The sequence below is a fragment of the Tursiops truncatus genome, chromosome 3 (assembly GCF_011762595.2).
Source record: "Tursiops truncatus isolate mTurTru1 chromosome 3, mTurTru1.mat.Y, whole genome shotgun sequence".
In the NCBI taxonomy this organism is placed as follows: Eukaryota; Metazoa; Chordata; class Mammalia; order Artiodactyla; family Delphinidae; genus Tursiops; species Tursiops truncatus.
In genome coordinates, this window is record NC_047036.1 from 138726691 (window position 1) to 138748686 (window position 21996).

Consider the following 21996-nt stretch of genomic DNA (forward strand, 5'->3'; position numbering starts at 1 on the left):
AGGAGAAGTAACAACTGACACTGCAGAAATACAAAAGATCATGAGAGATTACTACAAGCAACTCTATGCCAATAAAATGGACAACCTGGAAGAAATGGACACATTCTTAGAAATGCACAACCTTCTGAGACGGAACCAGAAAGAAATAGAAAATATGAGCAGACCAATCACAAGCATTGAAATTGAAACTGTGATTAAAAATCTTCCAACAAACAAAAGCCCAGGACCAGATGGCTTCACAGGCGAATTCTATCAAACATTTAGAGAAGTACTAACACCTATCCTTCTCAAACTCTTCCAAAATACAGCAGAGGGAGGAACACTCCCAAACTCATTCTACGAAGCCACCATCACCCTGATACCAAATCCAGAAAAAGATGTCAGAAAAAATAGAAAACTACAGGCCAATACCTCTGATGAACATAGATGCAAAAATCCTCAACAAAATACTAGCAAACAGAATCCAACAGCACATTAAAAGGATCATACACCATGATCAAGTGGGGTTTATTCCAGGGATGCAAGGATTCTTCAATACACGCAAATCAATTAACGTGATACACCATATTAACATATTGAAGGAGAAAAAGTATATGATCATCTCAATAGATGCAGAGAAAGCTTTTGACAAAATTCAACACCCATTTATTATAAAAAACACTGCAGAAAGTAGGCATAGAAGGAACTTTCCTCAACATAATAAAGGCCATATATGACAAACCCACAGCCAACATCGTCCTCAATGGTGAAACACTGAAAGCATTTCCACTAAGATCAGGAACAAGACAAGGTTGCCCACTCTTACCACTCTTATTCAACATAGTTTTGGAAGTTTTAGCCACAGCAATCAGAGTATAAAAAGAAATAAAAGGAATCCAAATCGGAAAAGAAGAAGTAAAGCTGTCACTGTTTGCAGATGACATGATGGTATACATAGAGAATCCTAAAGATGCTACCAGAAAAATACTAGAGCTAATCAATGAATTTGGTAAAGTAGCAGGATACAAAATTAATGCACAGAAATCACTGGCATTCTTATACACTAGTGATGAAAAATCTGAAAGTGAAATTAAGAAAACACTCCCATTTACCATGGCAACAAAAAGAATAAAATATCTAGGAATAAACCTACCTAAGGAGACAAAAGACCTGTATGCAGAAAATTATAAGACACTGATGAAAGAAATTAAAGATGATACAAATAGATGGAGAGATATACCATGTTCCTGGATTGGAAGAATCAACACTATGAAAATGACTCTACTACCCAAAGCAATCTACAGATTCAATGCAATCCCTATCAAACTCTCACTGGCATTTTTCATAGAACTAGAACAAAAAATTTCACAATTTGTATGGAAACATAAAGACCCCGAATAGCCAAAGCAATCTTGAGAATGAAAAACAGAGCTGGAGGAATCAGGCTTCCTGACTTCAGACTATACTACAAAGCTACAGTAATCAAGACAGTATGGTACTGGCACAAAAACAGAAAGGTAGATCAAAGTAACAGGATAGAAAGCCCAGAGATAAACCCATTCAAATATGGTCACCTTATCTTTGATAAAGGAGGCAAGAATGTACAGTGGAGAAAAGACAGCCTCTTCAATAAGTGGTTCTGAGAAAACTGGACAGGTACATGTAAAAGAATGAAATTAGAACACTCCCTAACACCACACACAAAAATAAACTCAAAATGGATTAAATACCTAAATGTAAGGTCAGACACTATAAAACCCGCTCACAGGTCAAGTGGTAGTCACGTCCTCTCAATGTCCTCCTCCAACACAAGGCAACAGTTAAACTATCTACTTCCATCCACTGATCCTGTTCAATGATAATTCTGAAACTAGAAATCCTCTCATGCCAAAACACTGGATGGGTAACAGGTTTTGTGCAACGCACAGCAGTACACACAGAAGCTAGGGTGTGCCTTAACTCTCCACAATTTCACCGAGTCCCTATGTCTACAGTACACAGAAGGGACACAGAAGGGACAGCATGAACAAGAAAATCCTTTTCTAATCTCTGCCCTTACACGACCCCACCCTATCAACTTTCCAGAAGGAAAGGCAGAAATGAAAGAGATCAAAGTCTCTATTTTCTCTGCTCAGTGCCCTCAACAGACAACATAAATGTGCAGAACCATACCTTTATCCTGCCTTGTGCCTTTCCTATTCAGCACCCTGTGCAAGATCAGAGGTTTCTGGGAGCCTCACTGCCTACACGCTCTTGCTCTGCTGTCAGTCTCATAGCACTCCTCTTTCTCCACCCACGACAGGGCTCAGCAACTCACCAATGAGCCTTCATTCAGAGCCAAAAAGAAAGGGAAAGGTGGGAGTAAAAGCACAGAACTCCTAGCATGAGTACCCCTGATATAAACCTCCATAAACTAACACTTGGGCGTTGGCAACCCCCTCCTCCAGCCCTAATAAATCTACTTCTCTAAGGTAGGGACCAACAATGTGCATTTTTAATTGCTCTTCCAAGGTGAATTTTAACCAGTTCTCCAGGTGAACCACTGGATTTGATGATTCAGAAAAGGAGCAAGGCAGAGTTTAAAAATCTTGAACAGAAATTTAAAGGCAAAAACAAGACATTTTAAAGTCACAACACAGGAAGGAATTTTGCTCTCAGACTTATATAATTTTTAATTTTTTAAGAGAACAATTATTATCGGCAAACATCTGAAGGAAATCTGGTCCATCTATTTTACTTGTTTTGACATCTGCAGATAAAGACAAGCTGGAGGGAAAAACAGGTTTAAGGTTTGCAGCAATTAGTTAATTTGTGACTGATTATTTAAAATACCATACATGCAGCTCTGTGCTTCTCCAGAGGGAAGAGTTACAAATTACTATGGTGGTTGTTGCTGCTGCCACTGCTGCTATTATTGTTGTTTTTAAGAGACTGCAGCCTTCAGATGTTTGTGAATATTAATACTGTTAGGGGCTTGTCAGGTTGCCATAGCCACCTCGGTTCCCTTCTGCCAGCAGGACGTAAAGCACTGGGAGTCAGAATTGCAAAGGAATCCACAATGTAAATGCAACCTGGGAAGCCGCCTCTTTCCTTCCCACATTTCCACACCTTGTTCGTTTTGATACATTGACCAAAACACACCTGCAGTGGGATTGCTGGGTCATATGGTAGTTGTATTTGTAGTTTTTTAAGGAACCTCCATACTGTTCTCCATAGTGGCTGTATCAATTTACATTCCCACCAACAGTGCAAGAGGGTTCCCTTTTCTCCACACCTTCTCCAGCATTTACTGTTTGTAGATTTTTTGATGATGGCCATTCTGACTGGTGTGAGATGATATCTCATTGTAGTTTTGATTTGCATTTCTCTAATGATTAATGATGTTGAGCATTCTTTCATGTGTTTGTTGGCAATCTGTATGTCTTCTTTGGAGAAATGTCTATTTAGCTCTTTTGCCCATTTTTGGATTGGGTTGTTTGTTTTTTTATTATTGAGCTGCTTGTAGATTTTGGAGATTAATCCTTTGTCAGTTGCTTCATTTGCAAATATTTTCTCCCATTCTGAGGGTTGTCTTTTGGTCTTGTTTATGGTTTCCTTTGCTGTGCAAAAGCTTTGAAGTTTCATTAGGTCCCATTTGTTTATTTTTGTTTTATTTCCATTTCTCTAGGAGGTGGGTCAAAAAGGATCTTGCTGTGATTTATGTCATAGAGTGTTCTGCCTATGTTTTCCTCTAAGAGTTTGATAGTGTCTGGCCTTACATTTAGGTCTTTAATCCATTTGGAGTTTATTTTTGTGTATGGAGCTAGGGAGTGTTCTAATTTCATTCTTTTACATGTGGCACATATATACAATGGAATATTACTCAGCCATTGAAAGAAACGAAATTGAGTTATTTGTAGTGAGGTGGATAGACCTAGAGTCTGTCATACAGAGTGAAATAAGTCAGAAAGAGAAAAACAAATACCGTATGCTAACACATATGTATGGGATCTAAAAAAAAAAAAATGTCATGAAGAACCTAGGGGTAAGATGGGAATAGAGACACAGACCTACTAGAGCATGGACTTGAGGATATGGGGAGGGGGAAGGGTAAGCTGTGACACAGTGAGAGAGTGGCATGGACATATATACACTACCAAACGTAAAATAGATAGCTAGTGGGAAGCAACCGCATAGCACAGGGAGATCAGCTAGGTGCTTTGTGACCACCTAGAGGGGTGGGATAGGGAGGGTGGGAGGGAGGGAGACGCAAGAGGGAAGAGATATGGGGATATATGTATACATATAGCTGATTCACTTTGTTATACAACATAAACTAACACACCATTGTAAAGCAATTATACTCCAATAAAGATGTTAAAAAAAAAAACACACCTGCTTCCCTAGCTAGCCCGCTAGCCCTCTCATGCTTGTGTTCTCTCCATTTCATTTACCCTCCCCCTCTCCCCTCCATTCCCCTAGTACCCCTTCACTGTGCTCTTTTAAACCCTTGGACACACATTCTCACTCAAACCCTTCTAGTAAGACTTCCTCTACCTTCTCTCCTAAATTGAAACTTGGCGTTGCCCAGATAATGATAATACTGAACTCTCAAGTGTACACAGATCCTGGTGATGTCATCTTTCCTCCCCCCCACTAATCCACCCCTAGTCCCATCATCCCCAAATCTCAGGGACTACAAGTAGGTCATTATCAATCTCAGTATTTCTGCTTCCTCTGCTGAGTCACCATTTCCATTCAAGGACTCCTCTCTCCTTTGAACTTCCTCTGTCTGACCATGCCACCCTTTTCTGATCTCCCTCTTTGTCTTCTAGCCTCTGGGGGACCTCCAGGCTTTCCTGTTGGTGCTGCCCCTCCCCCACTGAGAGGCCACACGTGGACTAGACCCCCAGCCACTGCCACTTGACCCCCTCTACTCCAAATCTGCTGCTTCAGCTCCATCTCGTGCTGATTTAAGTTCCACCTACAGGCCCAAAGCCAGTGCTTCCAGCACTGGGATAATTTTCCTACAACTTAACTGACATGCTCTTTGCAACCCCAAGCATGGCAAGCAATAGGACGCGGTGCTTAGCATTAAACTCCACAGGTAAACTCCTGGCTTTACCACTTACTGCTTTCGTGGTTCAGCGCAAGCTATTGAACTTTCCAGGCCTCAGCTTTCTCATCCATAAAATGATGACAATAATATCATCTATTTCATAGGTTTGTTATGAAGACTGAAAAAGAAACCTCCTTGGTATAATTTAGACTCTCTGAAGGTAAGAGAAAGCCCAACTCAGACTAGCATAAAAAAACAAAAGTGTTTTATTGGCTCACGTTTCTCAAAGTCCAGAGGAAAGGTAGGCTTCAGCCTTGGATTGATTCAGTGGTTCAGCCATGGATCAAGGATCTAATTTCTCTCCCTCTGTTCTGTCTTCTAAGGTGTCAGATTCAGTTTAAGGCTGGTTCTCCCTCATGCTTATGAGAGGCTATCATTGGATTATAGGCTTCCTCATCCAAAACAAAGGAGTGAAGAAAATGATCACTTTGAAAAGCTCTCCCAGAATAGTAATGGAGAACTTTTCCAGACATTCTTAGAAAACCTCTCAGGTCCCACTGTCCAGTGTGAATAACAAGCCCATTCTGGAACCATTGCCTGGATCAGAGGAATTACTAATTGGCTCAGACCTGCTCAAATGGACCAATCACTGTAGCATAGGAGAGGGGATTACAAACCCTGGAAAATATTTATCTGCCTATAAACTGCACAGTAAGTATGAGATGGAGACAGAGAGGGGAATGGATGCTGGGGAAATGACCTAAGACCCACTGTGCAGAGTCAACTCCTTAGTTAATGATGGGTAATTAGTAAACACTATGCTAATATTAGCACTTATTATTATGTCATTTTTACCTTTGATGACTACTTCTCATTCTTCTTTGTATTATCATTTATTATTTACATGATAGTCTCTCTATACTCTCCCATCCTCAAGCTTGTCAATACTTAAGGCAGTGTGCTTCCCTGAGATTTTTTTACCCCCAACGTGGTTCACCCCAAACTCTGGACCTAGCAGAGTGAATAAAAAGAAGAGAGTTTCAATAAATGCTGGTTGAATACATGAATAGACTATAAAACTGATTCTACCCAGTGACAAAGCCTCTCTGGCAGGAGTTAAAGATTATGCAACGTTCTCATGCCCTTCAGTAAAGAACAACTTAACACACTTAAAAAATATTCTTTCTTGTACAAAATAATATTACTAACCCCCCACTGATTACCCAGGCACAGACAGCGAATATGTCTTTGTTATTTTCTAGCTGATCAGTAAAAGCTTACTCTTTAACACAATTACACACAATTTATTCTTTTTCAGTTTTCTTTCACAATAACTTTTGAAGTAGATGATTCCGTTTGACCAGACTACATGCAGTACATAGAATACTATGAGACACGTGATTTTTTTTGGTCACTGTACCCTCATAATGAAAGCTAAGAAACCTTCAAATGGGTACTTTTTAACTAAGAGCTATACTTCTCAAAACCACAAATTAACAGGAAAAACTCCCATATTACACAGTACGACGTTATAAAATATTTATGTAGGAAAAGACTTCCCTGTTCAGATTATTCTTTAAAATGTCCCATTTTACATAAAATATACTTCAATTTTAAACCAACTTAGATATCTGCCTTATTCTGCCTTGTTGTTTTTGGTAAATAACATCACTTCCAAAGAAGTTTATTTTAATGTTTTTAAAAAGTAGGTAATATTACCAATTCTATAATGCAACTTACTAATGGGTAGCTGTAATTTTTAGATAGACGTGGTAAATGGCTCGGTACGTGAGGGTTTTTTTAAATTCTTTGTATTTCTTTTAAAGTCTGCAGGATTCCAAAATTTTATTACCTGAAAATTATCTGACTTTTAAAAAATATATTATTAAACTTGAAAATGTCTTTGAGAGAAGAAGAGTGTGTGGGAGACTATAAAACATACTGGCGGCCTAAGAGTAAAATGAGGGAAAATGTGGATTCCCTGTCTTTCAACTGAGAGGCTGTAGCAATGCAGAACCTTCACTTCTTGTCTGTGGAGACCATGCAGTGAATTTTAAGAGTGGAATCTGATGAAAGAGTAAAACAAGAAATGTTTAGAGAATATAAACTAGTCAGACTATCTGAATTTCATGAAAAAGATAGTAATAAATTTAAAACTAATTATAGCACATGAATCCAATCCGGGTAAAACTACATCCACGTGCACGACCTCTCACGTTTTTATTTCATGTGCCTCTTAAAATTGCCACCTTGGTTATCTCTAGCCTCAAGCTTTCCACCATCCAATACGAAGTACAGCCTCAGAAAATAATGAAACAACATGAAGGATAGTTAATGCAGTGGACAGTAGTACATCCCCATAGAATTTGATGCCTGACGCAACTCCATGAAGTAGATATTGTTGCCTGAGGCCAAGATGCTAAATAATTTTTCTCTATGCTTCTGAGTATTGGGAATCAGGTCCCAAAGCCCCTGACTGCATTGCAGTGTGACATCTAACCAATAAGTCTCTTTCCCAAAGCAACATCCAGCAGAGAAAGTGTGCACTGTTGATCTCATACATCCAACTAAATAGCCAAAAGGCTGTGCAATGTAAGTTATCCTATTACCTCTGTTGGATTTGGGGGATGAGTCACTTGGGTGAGTCTTCTGTTGTTTCCTCAGTGATCAGCATGCTTGATGGAGCAGCCAAAGTTCATTCAAACCCGTACTCCCTGCAGTCTCCACTCCGGCTTCTCTGGCGACCCTAAGTATAGAAACAGTTTAGGATGCAACAAACATATTGTAGAAAGAGCCCTAACCTCAGTCACGTTTACAAATGACCGCTTTGAGATGCACAATATCACTCAATATTTGAAAGAAAAAATTAAGTGCCTTTTTTGCCCATAAAATTTAAACAGTATGGGCGCTTCCCTGGTGGCGCAGTGGTTGAGAGTCCGCCTGCCGATGAGAGTCCGTGCCGAACGACACGGGTTCGTGCCCCGGTCCGGGAGGATCCCACATGCCGCGGAGCAGCTGGGCCTGTGAGCCATGGCCGCCGAGCCTGCGCGTCCGGAGCCTGTGCTCCGCAACAGGAGAGACCACAGCAGTGAGAGGCCCGCGTACCGCAAAAAAAAAAAAAAAAAGAAAAAAAAAATTAAACAATATGAATTTTTTTTAATGTCTCACTTGTGAGCAGATAAATTGATGCACTCATGATGGATTTAAATTTTAAATATGCATACCTTTTGAGCCAGTAATTCCATTTCTATAAATGTATCCCTCGAAAAGTATTCAAAGATACATGCAAAAAATATTACAGTGTTGGGGCTTCCCTGTTGGCGCAGTGGTTAAGAATCCGCCTGCCAATGCACGGGACACAAGTTCGAGCTCTGGTCTGGGAAGTTCCCACATACCATGGAGCAACAAAGCCCGTGCACCACAGCTGCTGAGCCTGCGCTCTAGAGCCCGTGAGCCACAACTACTGAGCCCGCATGCCACAACTGCTGAAGCCTGCATGCCTGGAGGCTATGCTCTGCAGCAGGAGAGGCCACCGTAATAAGAAGCCACACACCGTAGCAGAGCAACTAGATAAAGCCCCTGCGCAGCAGCGAGGACCCAACGCAGCCAAAAAACAATATTACAGTGTTGAATAAGAAAGTAGCTAAATTTATTATAGTAAATCCATGCAATGGAATGCCATGAGGCCTCTAGAAAGAATGAGGTAAATCTATATATACTGATATGGAAAATATCCCAATTTTATTGCAGAGTGAGGAAAAGCAATTTGATAACAAATCTTTAATATGATTTCTATTTGCACATTATGATCTTATTTGTGAAAAGGCTGTATATGTATTTTTTTCCTTGTAGACATAGAAATTTCTGGAAGTACAAGATACACAAAATACTGATAGCCTGTGCAGTGAGAGAAGGGCCAATGTGGGATACAACAGGACCTTAACTTTCCACCTTATCTTTCCTTTATGTTGAAAATTTTTACCATGAGAAGGGCAAGAAATTCTCTTCTCCCATGTCTTGGCTGTATGAGGGTGAATATGGATGATGTAAATGTTCCATGTAAAGAACCTGTCAGACACCTGGAACCCATGAATGTTGGTTCTCCCATTCAAACACGAGTGTCTGTGTGTGTGCACACACACAAACACACAACCCACTCCTTCCCAACACCTTCTGAACCCTGACACCATTTTACATGCCACCAATCTTACCATACATCTCCATTATCTTTTAGATATCCGTATTCCATTCAAGGGAGAATTGAAGAAAGGCACAAGGAGAAGATTTAATTTGGACATTGTTGTCCCCTAATACCTAGCTTAGTTTTTTTCAAAAGAGAAAGGTAGTATTTTATTTTCCATTTTCAAAACAGAGGGAAATACCTTCCCAGGTACTCTCAGTGACATAGGAAAATACTTCGTCCTGCTCCCTACTCCAACCAATCTTGAAAGAGAGACTAGGGTGGAACATTTAAAACATGCCTCGGGGCTTCCCTGGTGGCGCAGTAGTTGAGAGTCCGCCTGCCGATGCAGGGGACACGGGTTCGTGCCCCGGTCCGGGAGGATCCCACATGCCGCAGAGCGGCTGGGCCCGTGAGCCATGGCCGCTGAGCCTGCACGTCCGGAGCCTGTGCTCCGCAACGGGAGAGGCCACAACAGTGAGAGGCCCGTTCATGCATAATGATGTTGAAATAACCCTCCGTGAATTGTGGGGATTCTGACAGGCAGTGAAATTTATGACTCCTTTCCTCCATCCCAAATCACAGAAACAGCAAAAAGCTGTCTTCCAGGTCAAGGGTCTCCAAAATAGATGTTGATCTCACACCCCAGCAGTAAAGAAACTTTGAACAAGCATCCTCAACGTATTTTTATTTACTTATAAATCATATACATCACACCATTGTACTAATATATTAAAATATTAGCAAATATAAAAGTAGAAAATAAAATGGATGAAATTTAAAATACACAGAAAATCAAGCATCTAGTATTTTCTTCCCACACTCACCCAATGGGATACTGTTCCAAGTAACTCAAATAGCAGCCACCATGGTGTCTCATACACAATTATGAAATTTACTTTTGTAATATCACATGAGTTATTATACCAATGAAAAAGTTTCAGGACAATGCTTTCTGTTTTAATGCCTCCTCAGATGGCCTAGAAGTATATAATTAAATTGAGAAAATAAATAATTCTTCTTTCAACTTGTTGGGGGGAAAGTGGATAATATTTAACGAGTCCTTTCTCGGTGCCAAGATTTAAAACATCTCATATTTAATTTTCCCAACAACTCTGTATGGTGGACCCTTTACAGATAGAGAAAGAGGATTAAAGTGGTCCAAGATCAACTAGTTAGAAACTGGTAAGGGACAGTATCAGAATCTGGTTGGACTTATTTCAATATCTAAACACTTAGTCCTCTTTACTGCCTAGAAAAGAAAAACATTAGGGGTCAAAAATGTGTAAACATGGTGCGCTTCCCTGGTGGCGCAGTGGTTGGGGGTCCGCCTGCCGATGCAGGGGACACGGGTTTGTGCCCCGGTCCAGGAGGATCCCACATGCCGCGGAGCGGTTGGGTCCGTGAGCCATGGCCGCTGGGCCTGCGCGTCTGGAGCCTGTGCTCCGCTACGGGAGAGGCCGCAGCGGTGAGAGGCCCGCGTACCGCAAAAAAACAAAAACAAAAATGTGTAAACATGGTTATAGAATCTGAGATCACAAAATACTGTGGAGTCAAAAAGATGAGAAGCAGTTTGAGAGTTGGGCCTTCTCTCCTATATCCATGATTTCTATCTCTCTCTCTTTTTTTTTTTTTTTTTTTGGTGGGATCTTAGTTCCCTGACCAGGGATTGAATCTGGGCCCTCATCAGTGAGAGCATGGAGCCCAAACCACTAGACCGCCAGGGAATTCCCTCTGTCACTCTCTTGCTACATAGAGTGATTTTTCTGTAGCTAAGGTGGAATAGGACCCTGCTGTATTAAGCCCTGGGCACAGTTAACTCTAAGAATTTTGGTAGGAGAGGTTTAGGAAAAATTTTTTTCACAAATTTTTAAGTTATCACTCTATATCCTATTACTTTCTTCAAATTGAAAATAAAACCCACACAGATTTTTTTTTAACTTTAAATTGTGCATATCATTTATGTGAAAATTCTTCTTCAAAGAACTTACTCTGAGTCAGTGGTTTTCAATGGCAGAGAAATTTTGGCTCCTAGGGGACATTTGGCAATGTCTGTAGACTGATTTGGCTGTCACAGCGAGGAGTGGAGGTGCTACTGGCATCTAGTGGATAGAGGCCAGGGATGCTGCCCACCATCCTAAAGTGCACAGGACAGTCCCCTACAACAACAACAAAATGTTTCCTTCCCAAAATGTCAATAGTGCCAAGTTTGAGAAACTTTGCTCTAAGGAAATAATCAGTAATATGTCAAAGATGACTATCCAGATGTGTTCATTAGCACTGTTTGTGACAGTTTCATAATCTGAGACTCATTAAATTACAGTGTCTCCATTCACTGGAATGCTGTAGACATTAAAATGATGTGAAAGTTTTTAATAATATGAAGAAATGCTCATATTTTTCCTAAAATAATATATTTAGTATGATTAGAGCACTGTATAAGTATACATATACTTGTGTATAGGCCTGGAAACTACTTTGAAAGAGTATCAACCAAAATATTTATACCATTTATTTTACCATTTATTTCTAAAGAGTGGTAGGGAATTCATACAAAAGATACTTCACAATTAATGTCATTAAAAATGCCTATACCATTTATCATCCTGAGGAGAAGGACATTTGATATAAGCCATTTTCTCAAAAGCTACACGAACTTCCTAAGTATATAAGGCTTTGTACTCTTTCTTTTCTGAATGTGTCATTGGAAGAGTTTAACTTCCTGACATCAAGTTCTTTAATGGTAGAAAAGAGGAGCTGCAGGTGTTTCTCACCAGGTGCCTCGTGATGGCAGCAGGCAGAGTTCACTGGGTATTTTTGTTCAGAGCCAAAATAGCACCTACTATTCTCATTCCTTCCCTTTAAAAGCCTTCATTGTTATACTATGATTCAAAAGTAGAATTACTCGCTTCCACCCATACCAAAAACAGTATGGTCATGACACTCTGCAAATTCAATAAATGTTTCAAACATCATGAACACTCATCCCCAGTTGAGAATGTTTTATGAGTAAAAGGCATTATGATATTGTCTGCTATGCAACCTTATAACTTCCATACTGGGGTTTAAACTGTTGATGTTGCTGATAAATTATTATTTTAGTGACCAGTAGCCTCATGTGAAGAAGGAAGCAAAATGGCAACAAGTTCTCCTAAATACCACAATGTTTATATCAATCAACAAAACTGATTAGTTTTGCTCACCAGTATAACTGAACTTCTAATCTGGATTGGAGAGAAAGGGAAGGTGGGGGTGGGGGTGGGGTGAAGTGGGGACAATTTGGCCACACTACTTGATGTCAATATAATACAAGTAGAAATTAAAAATTTTTATGGTATAGTAAAGGAAAAAAAAAAACTCCCATAAAAGAGATAGATATCCTCTACAGAAGAATTCCAAATAATTTGAGTAGATATTGCCCCTCAAGGAGGTGGGACTTAACTCTCCATCCCTGAGTGTGAGCTGTGCTTAGTGACTTGTTTCCAAAGAGTAAGAGTATGGAAGGATGAAAAACGTAGCTTTACAGTGGCGATCCGGACAAGCACCACCTCCACCACATGATCAAGGTTAACATCACTAGTGATAAGTTATGCTGACAGTATACTCTCTTGATATGATATAATGAGACTGGCATTTCACTTCTGTGATCTTCCACAACCATATACTACTAATCATGAGGAAGAACTTGAAACAAACCCAAAATGAGAGACATTCTATAAAAAAGCTTGATTTCAAAACTGTTAAGGTCATCACAAGACAAAAACAAACAAACAAAACACAAGAACAGAAAGTCTGAGAAACTAGCATAGACAAAAGAAGGTTAAGGAGACATGTAATGTCTCCTGGATGATTCTGGAACAGAAAAAGGACAGTATTAAAAAACTATTAAAATTTGAATAAAGTATGGAGATTAGTTAATAGTAATGAACTAATGTTGGTTTCTTAGTGGTAACAAATGAACCACAGTAATATAAGATGTAAATAATAGGAAAAACTCAGTGAAGGGTATTCGGGAACTCTCTGTAACAACTTTGCAACTTTTCTGTAAATCTAAAACTATTCTAAAATTAAAAGTTTATTTAAACAAAAAATAAATTTAAAAGTACCACAAAAATATCTGTCCTGTTAGAATTTTTTTAAGTTATGGGTAAAAATGAACATTAAAACTGGAATTAATTAGATAATAAAAGAATAGTATGAATAATTTTATGCTAACAAATTTAATAACTGAGATGAAAGGAACAAATTTTCTGAAAATGACAACTTACCATGACTGAAACAAAACAGAAAATATGAATACCCCTATTAAGTAATCAAATTCATTATTAAACACCATCCCAAACTCTAGGCCCAGATAGATGGGCCTAGATCAGTCTGTCACTGATGCAGTCTGTTGCACATTTAGGGGAAGAATAACACAAATCTCATGCTAACTCTATCATAAAATTAAAAGGGGGAAAACAATTCTTATTTTATGAAGCTGACATAATCTTAATAGCAAACCTGATAAAGATATGACAAAAAAGAAAAGCACAAATCAACATCTCTCAAAAATATGTACACAAGCATCATTTTTTTTAAGTCAAATGTTTTAAGCAATACATAAAAAGAATAACACACCATTAGCAAGCAGGGTTATCTGAGGTATGCAAGGCTGGTTTAACATTTGAAAATCAATATACATAACTTACCATGTTCAGACTAAAAACAAAAATCCATATGGTAATCTCAATAGATGAAGAATAAACATTTGACACAATGTAACACCCATTCATGATTAAAACTCTCAGTCAACTAGGAACAGAATAGAACTCACTTCATCTGATATAGGGAATCTATGAAAAACCAATAACTGACATTACACTGTATGGTGAAATATTGGGCATTTTCTCACTAAACAATAATAAGACAAAAATGCCAATCCTCACTACACCTATTGAATGGGGATCCATCTATTGCAATAAGGCAAGTATTGGGTGGGCCAAAATGTTCGTTGTTTGTTCCGTAAGATGGCTCTAGCAACACTTAGTTGTTTTTAACTTCATTCGAAACAATTTTGTTAGACTGTACTGTGACAGCAGTCATATCAGCGTGCATTAAAAAAAAGACATCAAAATTGGTGAATTTTTGTGTAGCCATTTTAATATTGAAGATGGAAGAAAAAAAGGAACATTTTCAGTATCTTACGCCTTATTATTTCAAGAAAGGTCAAAACCAAATAAAACAAAAAGATTTGTGCAGTTTATGGAGAAGGTGCTGTGACTGATCGAATGTGTCAAAAGTGGTTTGCGAAGTTTCATGCTGGGGATTTGTCACTGGACGATGCTCCACAGTCAGGTAGGCCAGCTGAAGTTGATAGTGATCGAATCAAAACAATAAATGAGAACAATGAATGTTATATCACACTGGAGCGAGCTGACATACTCAAAATATACAAATCAAGCATTGAAAATAAAGCACCACCTTGGTTATGTGAATCGCTTTGATGTTTGGTTTCCATATAAGTTAAGCGAAAAAAACCTTCTTGACATACATCCGCATAAGATTCTCTACTGAAATGTAATGAAAATGTTCCGTTTTTAAAACAAATTGTAACGGGCGATGAAAAGTGGATACTGTACAACAATGTGGAACAGAAGAGATCCTGAGGCAAGTGAAATGAACCACCACCAACCACACCAAAGGCCAGTCTTCAACCAAAGAAGGTGATGTTGTGTATATGATGGGATTGGAAGGGACTCCTCCATTATGAGCTCCTGCCATAAAACCAAATGATTAATTCCAACAAGTACTGCTCCCAATTAGACCAACTGAAAGCAGCAATCGACAAAAAGCGTCCAGAATTAGTCGACAGAAAACACATACTCTTCCATCAGGATAACGCAAGACCGCATGTTTCCTTGATGACCTGGCAAAAAATGTTATAGCTTGGCTGGTAAGTTCTGATTCATCCGCTGTATTCACCACACATTGCACCTTCAGATTTCCATTTATTTCGGTCTTTACAAAATTCATTTAGTGCAAAAAATGTCAGTTCCCTGGAAGATTATAAAAGGCACATGGAACAGTTCTTTGCTCAAAAACATAAAAAGTTTTGGGAAGATGGAATTATGGAGTTCCCTGAAAAATGGCAGAAGGTAGTGGAACAAAAGGATGAATACGTTGTTCAATAAAGTTCTTCGTGGAAATGAAAAATGTGTCTTTTATTTTCACTTAAAAAAACCAAAGGCACTTTTTGGCCCACCCAATAAAAGAATTAAAAGGCATACTGATTAGAAAGGAAGAAGCAAAACTGTCTCTATTTGCAGCTGACATAATTGCTTACTTGAAAATTTTTTTTTAAATCTATAAAATAGCTACTAAAGAGTAAATTTGAAAATTTTGCAGGGTATAAGAATAATATACAAAAAACTTGCATTTTTACATACATGGCATTCAACAATTTAAAAAATGATTTTTTTAATTACATTTACAATACCATCAAAAAAAATTTGGAATTAGAAAATAAGAGAGGGAGAGCTTAAAGATGGTGGAAGAGTAAGACGCGGAGATAAACTTTCTCCCCACAAATACATCAGAAATACATCTACATGTGGAACTGCTTGTATAGAACACCTACTGAACGCTGGCAGAAGACCTCAGACCTCCCAAAAGGCAAGAAACTCCCCACGTACCTGGTGTAGCGCAAAAGAAAAAATAAAAAAACAGAGACAAAAGAATAGGGACGGTACCTGCACCAGTGGGAGGGAGCTGTGAAGGAGGAAAGGTTTCCACACACTAGGAAGCCCCTTTGCGGGCAGAGACTGCAGGTGGCAGAGGGGGTGGGGAGCTTCAAAGCCACGGAGGAGAGCGCAGCCACAGGGGTGCGGAGGGCAAAGTGGAGAGATTCTCGCACAGAGGATCGGTGCCGACCAGCACTCACCAGCCTTAGAGGCTTGTCTGCTCACCCGCCGGGGCAGGCAGGGGCTGGAAGCTGAGGCTCCAGTTTCGGTCGGATCCCAGGGAGAGGACTGGGGTTGGCAGCGTGAACACACCCTAAAGGGGCTAATGTGCCACAGCTAGCCAGAAGGGAGTCGGGAAAAAGTCCGGAGCTGTCGAAGAGAAAAGAGACTTTCTCTTGCCTCTTTATTTCCTGGTGCACGAGGAGAGAGGATTAAGAGTGTCACTTAATGGAGCTCCAGAGACGCGCATGAGCAGCAGCTATCAGAGCGGAACACAGAGACAGGCATGAGATGCTAAGGCTGCTGCTGCAGCCACCAAAAAACCTGTGTGCAAGCACAGGTCACTGTCCACAGCTACCCTCCTGGGAGCCTGTGCAGCCCGCCACTGTCAGGGTCCCGTGATCCAGAGACAACTCCCCTGGGAGAAAGCACGCACGCATCAGGTTGCTGCAACGTCATGCTGGCCTCTGCTGCCGCAGGCTCGCCCTGTTTCCGTACCCCTCCCTCCCCCTGGCCTGCGTGAGCCAGAGCTCCCGAATCAGCGGCTCCTTTAACCCTGTCCTGTCTGAGGAAAGAACAGACGCCCTCAGGTGACCTACACGCAAAGGCGGGTCTAGATCCAAAGCTGAACCCCAGGAGCTGTGGAAACAAAGAAGAGAAAGGGAAATTTCTCCCAGCAGCCTCAGGAGCAGCGGATTAAAGCTCCACAATCAACTTGATGTACCCTGCATCTGTGGAATACCTGAATAGACAACAAACCATCCCAAATTCAGGAGGTGGATGTTGGGAGCAAAGATATATATTTTTTTCCCATTTTTCTTTTTTGAGTGTGTATGTGTATGTTTCTGTGTGTGATTTTGCCTGTACAGCTTTGCTTTTACCATTTGTCCTAGGGTTCTGTCCATCCGTTCTTTGTTTTTGGGTTTTTTTTTCTTTTTCAAGTTTTTTTCTGAATAATTATTTTTTATTTTAATAACTTTATTTTATTTTATTTTACTTTATTTTATTTTATCCACTTCTTTCTTTCTTTCTATTTTTTCTCCCGTTTATTCTGAGCCCTGTGGATAAAAGGCTCTTGGTGCTCCAGCCAGGAGTCAGTGCTGTGCCTCTGAGGTGGGAGAGCCAACTTCAGGACACTGGTCCACAAGAGACCTCCCAGCTCCATGTAATATCAAATGGTGAAAATCTCCCAGAGATCTCAATCTCAACGCCAAGACCCAGCTTCACTCAATGACCAGCAAGCTACAGTGCTGGACATCCTATGCCAACAACTAGCAAGACAGGAACACAACCTCATCCATTAGCACAGAGGCTGCCTAAAATCATAATAAGGCCACAGACAACCCAAACACACCACCAGACGTGGACCTGCCCACCAGAAAGACAAGATCCAGCCTCATCCACCAGAACACAGGCACTAGTCCTCTCCACCAGGAAGCCTACACAACCCACTGAACCAACCTTAGCCACTGGGGACAGACAACAAAAACAACAGGAACTACGAACCTGCAGCCTGCAAAAAGGAGACCCCAAACACAGTAAGTTAAGCAAATGAGAAGACAGAAAAACAAACAGCAGATGAAGAAGCAAGGAAACACCCACCAGACCTAACAAATGAAGAGGAAATAGGCAGTCTACCTGAAAAAGAATTCAGAATAATGATAGTAAAGATGATCGAAAATCTTCGAAACAGAATAAATACAAGAAACGTTTAACAAGGACCTAGAAGAACTAAAGAGCAAAGAAACAATGATGAACAACACAATAAATGAAATTAAAAATTCTCTAGAAGGGATCAATAGTAGAATAACTGAGGCAGAAGAACAGATAAGTGACCTACAAGATAAAATAGTGGAAATAACTACTGCAGAGCAGAATAAAGAAAAAAGAATGAAAAAAACTGAGGACAGTCTCAGAGACCTCTGGGACAACATTAAACGCACCAACATTCGAATTATAGGGGTCCCAGAAGAAGAAGAGAAAAAGAAAGGGACTGAGAAAATATTTGAAGAGATTATAGTTGAAAACTTCCCTAATATGGGAAACGAAATAGTTACTCAAGTCCAGGAAGCACAGAGAGTCCCATACAGGATAAATCCAAGGAGAAACACGCCAAGACACATGTTAATCAAGCTATCAAAAATTAAGTACAAAGAAAACATATTAAAAGCATCAAAGTAGGGCTTCCCTGGTGGCGCAGTGGTTGAGAGTCCGCCTGCCGATGCAGGGGACATGGGTTCGTGTCCCATTATGGGAAGATCCCACATGCCGCAGAGTGGCTAGGCCCGTGAGCCATGGCCACTGAGCCTGCGCATCCAGAGCCTGTGCTCTGCAACGGTAGAGGCCACAAAAGTGAGAGGCCCGTGAACCACACACACACAAAAAAGCAGCAAGGTAAAAACTACAAATAACACATAAGGGAATCCCCGTAAGAATAACAGCTGATCTTTCAGCAGAAACTCTACGAGCCAGAAGAGTGGCAGGCCATATTTAAATTGATGAAGGAGAAAAACCTACAACCAAGATTACTCTACGCAGCAAGGATCTCATTCAGATTTGATGGAGAAATTAAAACCTTTACAAACAAGCAAAAGCTGAGAGAATTCAGAACCACCAAACCAGCTTTACAACAAATGCTAAAGGAACTTCGCTAGGCAGGAAACACAAGAGTAGGAAAAGAACTACAATAACAAACCCAAAACAATTAAGAAAATGGGAATAGGAACATACATATCGACAATTACCTTAAACGTAAAAGGATTAAATGCTCCAACCAAAAGACATAGACTGGCTCATTGGATACAAAAACAAGACCATATATATGCTGTCTACAAGAGACCCACTTCAGACCTAGGGACACATACAGACTGAAAGTGATGGGATGGAAAAAGATATTCCATGCAAATGGAAACCAAAAGAAAGCTGGAGTAGCAATTCTCATATCAGACAAAACAGACTTTAAAATAAAGAGTATTACAAGAAACAAAGAAGGAAACTACATAGTGATCGAGGGATCAATTCAAGAAGAAGATATAAAAATTGTAAATATTTATGCACCCAACATAGGGGCACCTCAATACATAAGGCAAATACTAACAGCCGTAAAAGGGGAAATCGACAGTAACACAATCATAGTAGGGTACTTTAACACCCCACTTTCACCAATGGACAGACCATCCAAAATGAAAATAAAAAAGGAAACACAAGCTTTAAATGATACATTAAAAAAGATGGACTTAATTGATATTTATAGGACATTCCATCCAAAAACAACAGAATACACTTTCTTCTCAAGTGCTCATGGAATGTTCTTCAGGATAGATCATAACTTGGATCACAAATCAAGCCTTGGTAAATTTAAGAAAACTGAAAGTGTATCTAGTATCTTTTCTGACCACAATGCTGTGAGACTAGATATCAATGACAGGAAAAAATCTGTAAAAAATACAAACACATGCAGGCTAAACAATACACTACTTAATACCGAAGAGAACACTGAAGAAATCAAAGAGGAAATCAAAAAATACCTAGAAACAAAAGACAATGAAAACACGATGACCCAAAACCTATGGGATGCAGCAAAAGCAGTTCTGAGAGGGAAATTTATAGCAATACAATCCTACCTTAAGAAACAAGAAACATCTCAAAAGAACAACCTAACCTTACATCTAAAGCAATTAGAGAAAGAAGAAGAAAACACCCAATGTTAGCAGAAGGAAAGAAATCAGAAAGATCAGATCAGAAATAAATGAAAACAAATGAAGGAAATGATAGCAAAGATCAATAAAACTAAAAGCTGGTTCTTTGAGAAGAAAAAAAAAATTGATAAACCATTAGCCAGACTCAACAAGAAAAAAAGGGAGAATACTCAAATCAATAGAATTAGAAATGAAAAAGGAGAAGTAACAACTGTCACTGCAGAAATACAAAAGATCATGAGAGATTACTACAAGCGACGATATGCCAATAAAATGGACAACCTGGAAGAAACGGACAAATTCTTAAAAATGCACAAACTGCCGAGACTGAACCAGGAAGAAATAGAAAATACAAACAGACCAATCACAAGCACAGGTATTGAAACTGTGATTACAAATCTTTCAAAATATAAAAGCCCAGGACCAGATGGCTTCACAGGCGTATTCTATCAAACATTTAGAGAAGCACTAACACCTAACCTTCTCAAACTCTTTCAAAATATAGCAGAGGGAGGAACACTCCCAAACTCATTCTACAAGGCCACCATCACCCTGATACCAACACCAGACAAAGATGTCACAAAGAAAGAAAACTACAGGCCAATATCACTGATGAACATAGATGCAAAAATCCTCATCAAAATACTAGCAAACAGAATCCAACAGCACATTAAAAGGATCATACACCATGATCAAGTGGGGTTTATCCCGGGAATGCAATGATTCTTCAATATACACAAATCAATCAATGTGATACACCATGTTAACAAATCGAAGGAGAAAAACCATATGATCATCTCAATAGATGCAGAAAAAGCTTCTGACAAAATTCAACACCATTTATGAAAAAAACCCTGCAGAAAGTAGGCACAGAGGGAAATTTCCTCAACATAATAAAGGCCATATATGACAAACCCACAGCCACCATCGTCCTCAATGGTGAAACACTGAAAGCATTTCCACTAAGATCAGGAACAAGACAAGGTTGCCCACTCTCACCACTCTTATTCAACATAGTTTTGGAAGTTTTAGCCACAGCAATCAGAGATGAAAAAGAAATAAAAGGAATCCAAATTGGAAAAGAAGAAGTAAAGCTGTCACTGTTTGCAGATGACATGATACTATACATAGAGAATCCTAAAGATGCTACCAGAAAACTACTAGAGCTAATCAATGAATTTGGTAAAGTAGCAGGATACAAAATTAATGCACAGAAATCTCTGGCATTCCTATACACTAATGATGAAGAATCTGAAAGAGAAATTAAGAAAACACTCCCATTTACCATGGCAACAAAAAGAATAAAATATCTAGGAATAAAACTACCTAAGGAGACAAAAGACCTGTATACAGAAAATTATAAGACACTGATGAAAGAAATTAAAGACAATACAAATAGATGGAGAGATGTACCATGTTCTTGGATTGGAAGAATCAACATTGTGAAAATGACTCTACTATCCAAAGCAATCTACAGATTCAATGCAATCCCAATCAAACTTCCAGTGGCATTTTTCACAGAACTAGAACAAAAAATTTCACAATTTGTATGGAAACACAAAAGACCCCAAATAGCCAAAGCAATCTCGAGAACGAAAAACGGAGCTGGAGGAATCAGGCTCCCTGACTTCAGACTATACTACAAAGCTACAGTAATCAAGACAGTATGGTACTGACACAAAATCAGAAGTATAGATCAATGGAACAGGATAGAAAGCCCAGAGATAAACCCACGCACCTATGGTCACATTATCTTTGATAAAGGAGGCAAGAATATACAATGGAGAAAAGACAGCCTCTTCAATAAGTGGTGCTGAGAAAATTGGACAGCTACATGTAAAAGTATGAAATTAGAATACTCCCTAACATCATACAAAAAAATAAACTCAAAATGGATTAAAGGCCTAAACGTAAGACCAGACACTATCAAACTCTTTGAGAAAAACACAGGCAGAACACTCTATGACATAAATCACAGCAAGATCCTTTTTGACCCACCTCCTAGAGAAATGGAAATAAAAACAAAAATAAACAAATGGGACCTAATGAAACTTCAAAGCTTTTGCACAGCAAACGAAACCATAAACAAGACCAAAAGACAACCCTCAGAATGGGAGAAAATATTTGCAAATGAATCAACTGACAAAGGATTAATCTCCA

At 39.4% G+C, this 21996-nt stretch overlaps 1 long non-coding RNA gene across 3 annotated transcripts in view; it reads right to left on the reverse strand.

The window, feature by feature from the left end:
- The window catches only part of LOC109551941 (uncharacterized), a 302359-nt gene that overhangs the window by 114667 nt on the left and 165696 nt on the right, over positions 1–21996 (reverse strand). For 2 of the 3 annotated variants that reach the window (XR_012330574.1, XR_004525941.2), the window contains exon 3: positions 7627–7763. This is a non-coding gene — a long non-coding RNA (uncharacterized lncRNA). Of the gene's footprint in view, positions 1–6060; positions 7084–7626; positions 7764–21996 lie in introns of those variants that run through there. The other variant, XR_002178639.3, reaches the window with a different exon arrangement.